The 12,457-nt window shown below is 41.7% G+C and overlaps 1 protein-coding gene across 5 annotated transcripts in view; it reads left to right on the forward strand.

The window, feature by feature from the left end:
• LOC143029719 (putative ATP-dependent RNA helicase DDX10) overlaps positions 1–11,871 on the forward strand; it is a 61,297-nt gene extending 49,426 nt beyond the window's left edge. For all 5 annotated transcript variants that reach the window (XM_076192579.1, XM_076192583.1, XM_076192580.1 and 2 more), the window contains 2 exons: positions 1,348–1,441; positions 11,845–11,871. The gene's annotated coding sequence lies outside the window, so the exon portion shown is untranslated. The remainder of the gene's footprint in view (positions 1–1,347; positions 1,442–11,844) is intronic.
• Positions 11,872–12,457: the final 586 nt, after the last annotated feature.

Below are 12,457 nucleotides of genomic sequence, written 5' to 3' on the forward strand. Positions count from 1 at the left end.
GGGATTTTTCCCGGTCTTCTCTTTTTCTGCATGATGGGACTGAGAGGGCGGGTCACTGATTAAATAAAGTGGCCTTGCTGTGGATGTGCTGTGTCTTGCTGCATTGCTTTTGACCCAGGGCAGTGGGTGAGATGCAGGGATGACACCATCATCCAGGAGGAGCCAAGAAAAGAGGGAGGGGTGGTGAATGAGAGAGGAGTGGGTGGGGATGAAATGTGTGGGAATTGAAATAGGCCTTTTGATCTTGCCTACCTTCCAAGTAATGGGGGTAAAGCCCTTGGTATATGTATGTATGTATGTATTTATTTATTTTTAGATTAATATCTTTTTTAAGGAGGAAGGGTGACTCTCCACATTATGAAGCAGTGAAGTAAATCAGTTTTGCCATGTGGAAGAATTGCAACTTAATGCATTGTCCTTGATTCTGGTGGTGTGGCATGGTACAGAAGACAAGAAGGGTGTTAACTGGATTTTATATATGACATGAATGTGTGTATTGACACCATCACCCCATTATAAGGGGGAGAGAGACTATGGGGTGTGTCTGTGTGTGAGTGAACGTGTGTGTGAAAGTGAGGGAGTGAGTGATCTCCATGGCCTTTTGAGACCAACAGATGCCATGAATGAATGTTATTGATTGATTGGTTGGTGTTTATGTGTTATTATGTAATTATTAGTAAAAGAAATGAGTGGTAGAGTGAGAAACAATGTGAGGAGGAGAGCGTGGGTGGAAAGGGAGTTGGGAGATAGGGTTGATGAAAGAGTATTGGGATGGTTTGGACACATAGAAAGAATGAGTGAAGAAAGATTAGTAAAAGAGGTGTGGAAGGCAAAGGTGGAAAGAGTGAACATGAGTAGGCAACCAAGGATGAAATGGATGGATGGGGGAAAAGAGGCATTGATAAAGAGGGGAATGTTTGGTGAGGAAGGGAGAAGACAGAAGTTTGGGGTGAGTGGAGAATGGTTGTGTATAGATGATGCTGTGATGCATGGTAGGAAATGGGGCAGTGAGGGAGTATGTGTGAATGATGTTTTCATGCAGCTGGAAGGGATTTCTCCTATCTTTTCTGCATGAGGGGAAGGAGAGGAGCTACCAACTAAATGAAGTGGCCTTGCTGTGGATGTGCTGTGACTTGCTACATTGCTTTTGACCCAGGGCAGTGGGTGAGAGGCAGGGATGACCCATCATCCAGGAGGAGTTAAGATAAGAGGGAATGTGGTGAATGGGAGTGGAGTATGTGGGGATGGAATGGGTTGGAGTGGATTTTATGCATTTGTAAGGGGGGTAAAAGCCATTGGCATATGTATGTAATTTATTTTTTATTTTATTTTATTTTTTGTTTTCAGAAGTGGCTGCTTGATGTCAGCAGATGTACAAAACTGAATGGGCTGAATTGCAGGAAATTTGCCCAAACTTCTTGATCACGCCGAAAACCGAACTTGTGTTCAAATAAATAAAATTCATATCTTCACACTGGTTTTATAAATACTCTAATATCCTCCTTGGTTTCAACTATTTCAGTTTATACATTGCCAAAGTGTCAGAGCTGGGTGCATTCTTCAGTGTGTTCCGCTTAATTTGGCTGCAGTTAGCACTCCCAAACTAGCTTAAGAGACAGGTTCATACTGAAATAAAAGTCCGGTAGACCACATACTATACCAAAGAAAAATTTTGTAGGCCACATACTATACCGACACCTATATTGCTTTAATAGTTTGGGAGTTACAGTGACAATAAGAAATTCAATAACAATATCAGTAGCAAATGCAAAATTTGTCCAAAAGAAACAAACCCTAATTACAATTTGCAAACAACTCTTACCATATATCCCTATACCAAATGGTCATTTCCACCACATAATAGTGGCCCAGTGAAGGCATACACCCATCTTAGGCCCAGTACACACCTAGCTAACACCCATTTGTTGTTCATTAGTGTGTATGTATGAATGTCCAAATGTGTGTGTGTGCCTGCACACATGTGGATGTATGTGCATGCCTGTTAGCAGTGGCAGCTTGCATAGGCACTGAAACTACAGCACCCCCTGTTTCCACTTGATATTATCGATAACATTCAATATAATTAGTCATTTTTTCCTTAATTCTTTCTTGATACTTGTAGAAGTACATGTACAAGTATGATATATAATCCTTAAGCTGAAAAAAACATCACTATGACGTCGTAAAGCCCCAGTTTATGAAAAGAAAGAAAAAAAAAAATACAGCGGCAGGGCGAGGCTACGAGAGAGCACTGTCGCTCCCGCAGTGCCGACCCTGATGTGCTGGTGGAAAGTAATGTCATCCAGAGGTCAAGGAGAAAATTAGGGATCTTTTTGCGCAAATTAAAAGAAGAAGAATGGATTTAATTTTTATATGAATGGATCAATTTAGGTTATTTTGAATAAAAGATTTTGTTCTTTTAGAATTTTATCAAGTTTGTGAATAAATTTTTCTTTTATATGTTTCCGTTTATACAATATATAAAGGCAAACAATTTCTGGAGCAGCATCCCTCACCAATTCTAGCTACGAGCCGACACTGCCCGTATGTATACGCTCATGTGCTCGCGTGCGCATAGATGTATGTGTTTTCTGACTTTCACTTGTATGTGAACACGCATTTCGCATATGCAAACGTCTGACCCTCTTGAACGCGATGCCTCGCCGTATAGACGACGCTGAAACAAAAGACAATCAAGTGCACTCGGCTAATATAAGGGTGGAGCTCCGAGGGATGCTCGGCGTCCGGTCGAGATTACTAATAAATGAATAATTTTATTTCGTTTCTTTTCCATTCTTAAAAACGTTAACAATGCGCCACTGCACTCCAGGGGCGAAACATTTGGGTATCCAACATCTGTAGACAGAGCCAACTGTTTCAGTTGAAAAATTGATAAACATTAATTTTTCAACTTTGTCATATCGGTGTCGAGGTTTTTACGAAGGTATAGACGCACCAACGCACGCATGGTATGTACCAAGATCTAAGAATATATGTATATTTAGACCTTGGTATGTACATATGCACACTATATTCGAAAGCAGACACCTGCTCACTGATCGTCTGCTAAATACTGACGAATCTATTCTAAGCTTCCCAGCCTTTACCAAAACGAAGAGGATAAAAAAAATTCAACAGGACAGTCAAGTCTAACTTTATTCTGTTAATCGACATAGGATTATATTCCGCTCATGGGCGGCTTCACATAATTAAAGTTTATTATTATATATAACTTTTAAAACGCGATGTTATATATTTCTTATCATTGTCGGCAAATTATGTTCATTACCTGGAGGATGATAAGCCCTTATCTAAATGTGGCTCTGGCACTTGGCTAAAGGCCATAAATCCTATAAATCAGCCTTACCGAAAGGTATTGGTAGATAGATCTCTTTCCCAGTGGTCCCTCCCCCACCTGTGGCAGTCTTTTGACTGTCCATTTGATGGTGTGGTCCTAGAGTAGGGGAAGGAACCTGTTCGTAAACAATTTCATCTTTGCGATCAACAGAGTCCATGGAACGTGTGTTCGTACGTCGGTTCCTTGTTGTTGTTGTCGTCGGTCGTCGTCGTTCCCTAAACTGTCCCGTCTCCCCAAGGAATGCCACAGCCGAAACTGGGTTTTCCCACAAATCCTTTACAGAATGTATGTTGTGTTGTTTGCGAGCATGATTGTGTATAATGCAGTCTTCCATTATGTGTTGTATGGTATGGGGTGAAGTGTTACATCCTGGGCAGCTCTTCACAATGCGGTCATCCAGCCTCTTCTGGTAGCTTAGAAGTGCTGGGTGGTGGCCTCACCGCAGTCTGGCCAGGTGGACTCTGTCCTTTCGTGGGAGAGAGGATTCAGAAGGGTGGATATCAGGGGGTCTGGCATGCAGCAGTGTGTTGTCTTTCAGTGTCTTTCGGTTCCTTGTTCTTTCTATTGCTTCCTACAGGACTCGTTTAGCGTTCCTGTCATTGTCCTCTGGTAGGATGAGGCTGTGTCCCTGTGGAGCCAACGCTTTTAGCATCCTCCAGATTTTTTTTCCCACCGTTACTCACCCTGCTGGTGGCGGGAGCATGCTAGTCTCGCATTCACATGTAGGTTCGAATCCCGTACTCTTCACCGATTCCCAGTAGTGACTGTTCCCTGCTACATCGGTCCTTAAAGCGCATAAGGTAAAGGTGACTGCTTCAGTCACAGCTACCCAGGACCTCGTGGCGTAGGCACCTCATCTTCACTCGCTCTGCGAGAGACGACCTAAATAAGTTTGCAAGAATGGATTGAAACACAAATACGCACACGAAAACACAAAGATACAAGAAAAAAAATTATGGTATTACTGAGCGTGTAAGATCACAGAATGACCCATAGAATGTGCTCACATCCGGGAGGGTAACTGCTGTTGATAATGAGATGAACACATGATCGTAGACCAAGACCACAGCGAACCATGCGTCTCATTAAGGAGTCTAATGAATAGAATCGCTTAGCAATGTTCTGACCAAGCGACATTGTCTCCTCGACACCAGGACGAGGTTATAATAAACGAAAAGAGCCTTTATGGCATCTCCCATAAATACTTGTGCGTGTATGTATAATATATATATATATATATATATATATATATATATATATATATATATTATCTTATCAACCACAGTGCACTTTAAGTCTAAGCAATAAACATCGGAAGAACCGTGGAGGCACGTGCAGAAATTGAAACGTGGTACGCCCGAGGACTCGAACCTATGGCAAGCACGTGACCAGTGCTGTAGTGACTTAGACCATTGCACCATCAGGTACGCCATCAACATCGGTTTTTCTGATGTTGATGGCTTAGAATTAAAGTGCACTGTACATACATACATATACCAAAGGCTTTTTCCCCCTACAAAACTGAGTGGGCTGAATTGCAGGAAATTTGCCCACACTTCTTGATCACGCCGAAAACCGAACTTGTGTTCAAATAAATAAAATTCATATCTTCACACTGGTTTTATAAATACTCTAATATCCTCCTTGGTTTCAACTATTTCAGTTTATACATTGCCAAAGTGTCAGAGCTGGGTGCATTCTTCAGTGTGTTCCGCTTAATTTGGCTGCAGTTAGCACTCCCAAACTAGCTTTAGAGACAGGTTCATATTGAGATTAAAGTCCGGTAGACCACATACTACCAAAGAAAAATTTCGTAGGCCACATACTATACCGGCACCTATATTGCATTAATAGTTTGGGAGTTACAATGACAATAAGAAATTCAACAACAATATCAGTAGCAAATGCAGAATTTGTTCAAAAGAAACAAACCTTATACAATTTGCAAACAACTCTTACCATATATCCCTATACCAAATGGTCATTTCCACCACATAATAGTGGCCCAGTGAAGGCAACCCATCTTAGGCCCAGTTCACACCTAGCTAACACCCATTTGTTGTTTATGAGTGTGTATGTATGAATGTCCAAATGTGTGTGTGTGCCTGCACACATGTGGATGTATGTGCATGCCTGTTAGCAGTGGCAGCTTGCATAGGCACTGAAACTACAGCACCCCCTGTTTCCACTGGATCGATAACATTCAATATAATTAGTCCTTTTTTCTTTAATTCTTTCTTGATACTTGTAGAAGTACATGTACAAGTACAATATATAATCCTTAATTAAGCTGAAAAAAAAAGAATTCACTGTGACGTCGCAAAGCCCCAGTTTATAAAAAAGAAAAAAAGAAAAAATACAAAAATCTTTGTATGGAACTGTGCACTTCACAGTTCCAGCGGCAGGGCGAGGCTACGAGAGAGCACTGTCGCTCCCGCAGTGGCGACCCTGATGTGCTGGTGTAAAGTAATGTCATCCAGAGGTCAAGGAGAAAATTAGGGATCTTTTTGCGCAAATTAAAAGAAGAAGAATGGATTTAATTTTCAAATGAATGGATCAATTTAGGTTATTTTGAATAAAAGGTTTTGTTCTTTTAGAATTTTATCAAGTTTGTGAATAAATTTTCCTTTTATATCTGTTTCCGTTTATACAATATATAAAGGCAAACAATTTCTGGAGCAGCACCCCTCACCAATTCTAGCTACGAGCCGACACTGCCCGTATGTATACGCTCATGTGCTCGCGTGCGCATAGATGTATGTTTTTTCTGACTCGCTTGTATGTGAACACGCATTTCGCATATGCAAACGTCTGACCCTCTTGAACGCGATGCCTCGCCGTATAGACGACGCTGAAACAAAAGACAATCGAGTGTACTCGGCTAATATGAGGGTGGAGCTCCGAGGGATGCTCGACGTCCGGTCGAGATTTAACCGCTACTAATAAATGAATAATTTTATTTCGTTTCTTTTCCATTCTTAAAAACGTTAACAATGCGCCACTGCACTCCAGGGGCGAAACATTTGGGTATCCAACATCTGTAGACAGAGCCAACTGTTTCAGTTGAAAAATTGATAAACATTAATTTTTCAACTTTGTCATATCGGTGTCGAGGTATTTACGAAGGTATAGACGCACCAACGCACGCATAGTATGTACATACGCACACTATATTCGAAAGCAGACACCTGCTCACTGATCGTCTGCTAAATACTGACGAATCTATTCTAAGCTTCCCAGCCTTTACCAAAACGAAGAGGATAAAAAAAATTCAACAGGACAGTCAAGTCTAACTTTATTCTGTTAATCGACATAGGATTATATTCCACTCATGGGCGGCTTCACAAAGTTTATTCTTATATATTACTTTTAAAACGCGATGTTATACATTTCTTTATAATTGTCGGCAAATTATTTTCATTACCTGGAGGATTATAAGGCCTTATCTAAATTTGGCTCCGGCGCTTGGCAAAAGGCCATAAATCTTATAAATCAATCTTACCGAAAGGTATTGGTATATAGATATCTTTCCCAGTGGTCAACCCCCCCCCCCCCACCTGTGGCAGTCTTTTGACTGTCCATTTGATGGTGTGGTCCTAGAGTAGGGGTAGTAACATGTTCGTAAACAATTTCACCTTTGCGATCAGCAGGGTCCATGGAACGTGTGTTTTACGTCGGTTCCTTGTTGTTGTTGTTGTCGTCGTCATTCCCTAAACTGTCTGTCCGAGCAGTCCCGTCTCCCCAAGGAATGCCACAGCCGAAAGTGGGTTTTCCCACAAATCCTTTATAATGTATGTTGTGTTGTTTGTGTGCATGATTGTGTATAATGCAGTCTTCCATTATGTGTTGTATGGTATGGGGTGAAGTGTTACATCCTGGGCAGCTGTTCACAATGCGGTCATCCAGCCTCTTCTGGTAGCTTAGAAGTGCTGGGTGGTGGCCTCACCGCAGTCTGGCCAAGTGGACTCTGTCCTTTTGTGGGAGAGAGGATTCAGAAGGGTGGATATCAGGGGGTCTGGCATGCAGCAGTGTGTTGTCTTTCAGTGTCTTTCGGTTCCTTGTTCTTTCTATTGCTTCCTACAGGACTCGTTTAGCGTTCCTGTCATTGTCCTCTGGTAGGATGAGGCTGTGTCCCTGTGGAGCCAACGCTTTTAGCATCCTCCAGATTTTTTTTCCCACCGTTACTCACCCTGCTGGTGGCGGGAGCATGCTAGTCTCGCATTCACATGTAGGTTCGAATCCCGTACTCTTCACCGATTCCCAGTAGTGACTGTTCCCTGCTACATCGGTCCTTAAAGCGCATAAGGTAAAGGTGACTGCTTCAGTCACAGCTACCCAGGACCTCGTGGCGTAGGCACCTCATCTTCACTCGCTCTGCGAGAGACGACCTAAATAAGTTTGCAAGAATGGATTGAAACACAAATACGCACACGAAAACACACAGGTACACGCAAACAAATGATGGTATTACTGAGCGTGTAAGATCACAGCATGACCCATAGAATGTGCTCTCATCCGGGAGGGTAACTGCTGTTGATAATGAGATGAACACATGATCGTAGACCAAGACCACAGCGAACCATGCGTCTCATTAAGGAGTCTAATGAATAGAATCGCTTAGCAATGTTCTGACCAAGCGACATTGTCTCCTCGACACCAGGACGAGGTTATAATAAACGAAAAGAGCCTTCATGGCATCTCCCATAAATACTTGTGTGTGTGTGTGTGTGTGTGTATGTATAATATATATATATATATATATATATATATATATATTATATATTATCTTATCAACCACAGTGCACTTTAAGTCTAAGCCATCAACATCGGAAGAACCGTGGAGGCACGTGCAGAAATTGAAACGTGGTACGCCCGAGGACTCGAACCTATGCAAGCACGTGACCAGTGCTGTACTGACTTAGACCATTGCACCATCAGGTACGCCATCAACATCGGTTCTTCTGATGTTGATGGCTTATAATTAAAGTGCATTGTACATACATACATATACCAAAGGCTTTTTCCCCCTACAAAACTGAGTGGGCTGAATTGCAGGAAATTTGCCCACACTTCTTGATCACGCCGAAAACCGAACTTGTGTTCAAATAAATAAAATTCATATCTTCACACTGGTTTTATAAATACTCTAATATCCTCCTTGGTTTCAACTATTTCAGTTTATACATTGCCAAAGTGTCAGAGCTGGGTGCATTCTTCAGTGTGTTCCGCTTAATTTGGCTGCAGTTAGCACTCCCAAACTAGCTTAAGAGACAGGTTCATACTGAAATAAAAGTCCGGTAGACCACATACTATACCAAAGAAAAATTTCGTAGGCCACATACTATACCGGCACCTATATTGCTTTAATAGTTTGGGAGTTACAATGACAATAAGAAATTCAACAACAATATCAGTAGCAAATGCAGAATTTGTTCAAAAGAAACAAACCTTATACAATTTGCAAACAACTCTTACCATATATCCCTATACCAAATGGTCATTTCCACCACATAATAGTGGCCCAGTGAAGGCAACCCATCTTAGGCCCAGTTCACACCTAGCTAACACCCATTTGTTGTTTATGAGTGTGTATGTATGAATGTCCAAATGTGTGTGTGTGCCTGCACACATGTGGATGTATGTGCATGCCTGTTAGCAGTGGCAGCTTGCATAGGCACTGAAACTACAGCACCCCCTGTTTCCACTGGATCGATAACATTCAATATAATTAGTCTTTTTTCTTTAATTCTTTCTTGATAATTGTACAAGTACAATATATTATCCTTAATTAAGCTGAAAAAAAATCACTATGACGTCGCAAAGCCCCAGTTTATATAAAAAAAAAAAAAAACTCTTTGTATGGAAATGTGCGCTTCACAGTTCCAGCGGTAGGGCGAGGCTACGAGAGAGCACTGTCGCTCCCGCACTCCCGCAGTGGCGACCCTGACGTGCTGGTGTAAAGTAATGTCATCCAGAGGTCAAGGAGAAAATTAGGGATCTTTTCGCGCAAATTAAACCAAGAAGTATGGATTTAATTTTCAAATGAATGGATCAATTTAGGTAATTTTGAATAAAAGATTTTGTTCTTTTAGAATTTTATCAAGTTTGTGAATAAATTTGTCTTTTATATCTGTTTCCGTTTATACAATATATAAAGGCAAACAATTTCTGGAGCAGCACCCCTCACCAATTCTAGCTACGAGCCGACACTGCCCGTATGTATACGCTCATGTGCTCGCGGCTAATATGAGGGTGGAGCTCCGAGGGATGCTCGACGTCCGGTCGAGATTTAACCGCTACTAATAAATGAATAATTTTATTTCGTTTCTTTTCCATTCTTTAAAACGTTAACAATGCGCCACTGCACTCCAGGGGCGAAATATTTGGGTATCCAACATCTGTAGACAGCTAACTGTTTCAGTTGAAAAATTGATAAACATTAATTTTTCAACTTTGTCATATCGGTGTCGAGGTTTTTACGAAGGTATAGACGCACCAACGCACGCATGGTATGTACATATGCACACTATATTCGAAAGCAGACACCTGCTCACTGATCGTCTGCTAAATACTGACGAATCTATTCTAAGCTTTCCAGCCTTTACCAAAACGAAGAGGATAAAGAAATGTCAACAGGACAATCGTATAACTTTATTCTGTTTATCGACATAGGATTATATTCCACTCATGGGCGGCTTCACATAATTAAAGTTTATTCTTATGTATATAACTTTTAAAACGCGATGTTATATATTTCTTATCATTGTCGGCAAATTATTTTCATTACCTGGAGGATGATAAGCCCTTATCTAAATGTGGCTCTGGCACTTGGCTAAAGGCCATAAATCCTATAAATCAGCCTTACCGAAAGGTATTGGTATATAGATATCTTTCCCAGTGGTCAACCCCCCCCCCCCCACCTGTGGCAGTCTTTTGACTGTCCATTTGATGGTGTGGTCCTAGAGTAGGGGAAGGAACCTGTTCGTAAACAATTTCATCTTTGCGATCAACAGAGTCCATGGAACGTGTGTTCGTACGTCGGTTCCTTGTTATTGTTGTCGTCGTCGTCGTTCCCTAGACTGTCTGTCTGAGCAGTCCCATCTCCCCAAGGAATGCCACAGCCGAAAGTGGGTTTTCCCACAAATCCTTTATAATGTATGTTGTGTTGTTTGTGTGCATGATTGTGTATAATGCAGTCTGCCATTATGTGTTGTATGGTATGGGGTGAAGTGTTACATCCTGGGCAGCTGTTCACGATGCAGTCATCCAACCTCTTCTGGTAGCTTAGAAGTGCTGGGTGGTGGCCGCATCGCAGTCTGGCCAAGTGGACTCTGTCCTTTTGTGGGAGAGAGGATTCAGAGGGGTGGATATCAGGGCGTCTGGCATGCAGCAGTGTGTTGTCTTTCAGTGTCTTTCGGTTCCTTGTTCTTTCTATTGCTTCCTACAGGACTCGTTTAGCGTTCCTGTCATTGTCCTCTGGTAGGATGAGGCTGTGTCCCTGTGGAGCCAACGCTTTTAGCATCCTCCAGATTTTTTTTCCCACCGTTACTCACCCTGCTGGTGGCGGGAGCATGCTAGTCTCGCATTCACATGTAGGTTCGAATCCCGCACCCTTCACCGATTCCCAGTAATGACTGTTCCCTGCTACATCGGTCCTTAAAGCGCATAAGGTAAAGGCGACTGCTTCAGTCACAGCTACCCAGGACCTCGTGGCGTAGGCACCTCATCTTTACTCGCTCTGCGAGAGACGACCTAAATAAGTTTGCAAGAATGGATTGAAACACAAATACGCACACGAAAACACACAGATACAAGCACACAAATGATGGTATTACTGTGCGTGTAAGATCACAGCATGACCCATAGAATGTGCTCACATCCGGGAGGGTAACTGCTGTTGATAATGAGATGAACACATGATCGTAGACCAAGACCACAGCGAACCATGCGTCTCTTTAAGGAGTCTAATGAATAGAATCGCTTAGCAATGTTCTGACCAAGCGACATTGTCTCCTCGACACCAGGACGAGGTTATAATAAACGAAAAGAGCCTTTATGGCATCTCCCATAAATACTTGTGCGTGTGTGTATGTATAATATATATATATCTATATATATATATATATATATATATATATATATATATATATATATATATATTATATATATTATCTTATCAACCACAGTGCACTTTAAGTCTAAGCAATAAACATCGGAAGAACCGTGGAGGCACGTGCAGAAATTGAAACGTGGTACGCCCGAGGACTCGAACCTATGGCAAGCACGTGACCAGTGCTGTAGTGACTTAGACCATTGCACCATCAGGTACGCCATCAACATCGGTTCTTCTGATGTTGATGGCTTAGAATTAAAGTGCACTGTACATACATACATATACCAAAGGCTTTTTCCCCCTACAAAAACTGAGTGGGCTGAATTGCAGGAAATTTGCCCACACTTCTTGATCACGCCGAAAACCGAACTTGTGTTCAAATAAAGAAAATTCATATCTTCATACTGGTTATATAAATACTCTAATATCCTCCTTGGTTTCAACTATTTCAGTTTATACATTGCCAAAGTGTCAGAGCTGGGTGCATTCTTCAGTGTGTTCCACTTAATTTGGCTGCAGTTAGCACTCCCAAACTAGCTTTAGAGACAGGTTCATACTGAAATTAAAGTCCGGTAGACCACATACTATACCAAAGAAAAAATTTGTAGGCCACATACTATACCGGCACCTATATTGCTTTAATAGTTTGGGAGTTACAATGACAATAAGAAATTCAACAACAATATCAGTAGTAAATGCAGAATTTGTTCAAAAGAAACAAACCTTATACAATTTGCAAACAACTCTTACCATATATCCCTATACCAAATGGTCATTTCCACCACATAATAGTGGCCCAGTGAAGGCAACCCATCTTAGGCCCAGTTCACACCTAGCTAACACCCATTTGTTGTTTATGAGTGTGTATGTATGAATGTCCAAATGTGTGTGTGTGCCTGCACACATGTGGATGTATGTGCATGCCTGTTAGCAGTGGCAGCTTGCATAGGCACTGAAACTACAGCACCCCCTGTTTCCACTGGATC

Source organism: Oratosquilla oratoria, chromosome 11, assembly GCF_046742065.1.
Source record: "Oratosquilla oratoria isolate Oo_2021 chromosome 11, ASM4674206v1, whole genome shotgun sequence".
In the NCBI taxonomy this organism is placed as follows: Eukaryota; Metazoa; Arthropoda; class Malacostraca; order Stomatopoda; family Squillidae; genus Oratosquilla; species Oratosquilla oratoria.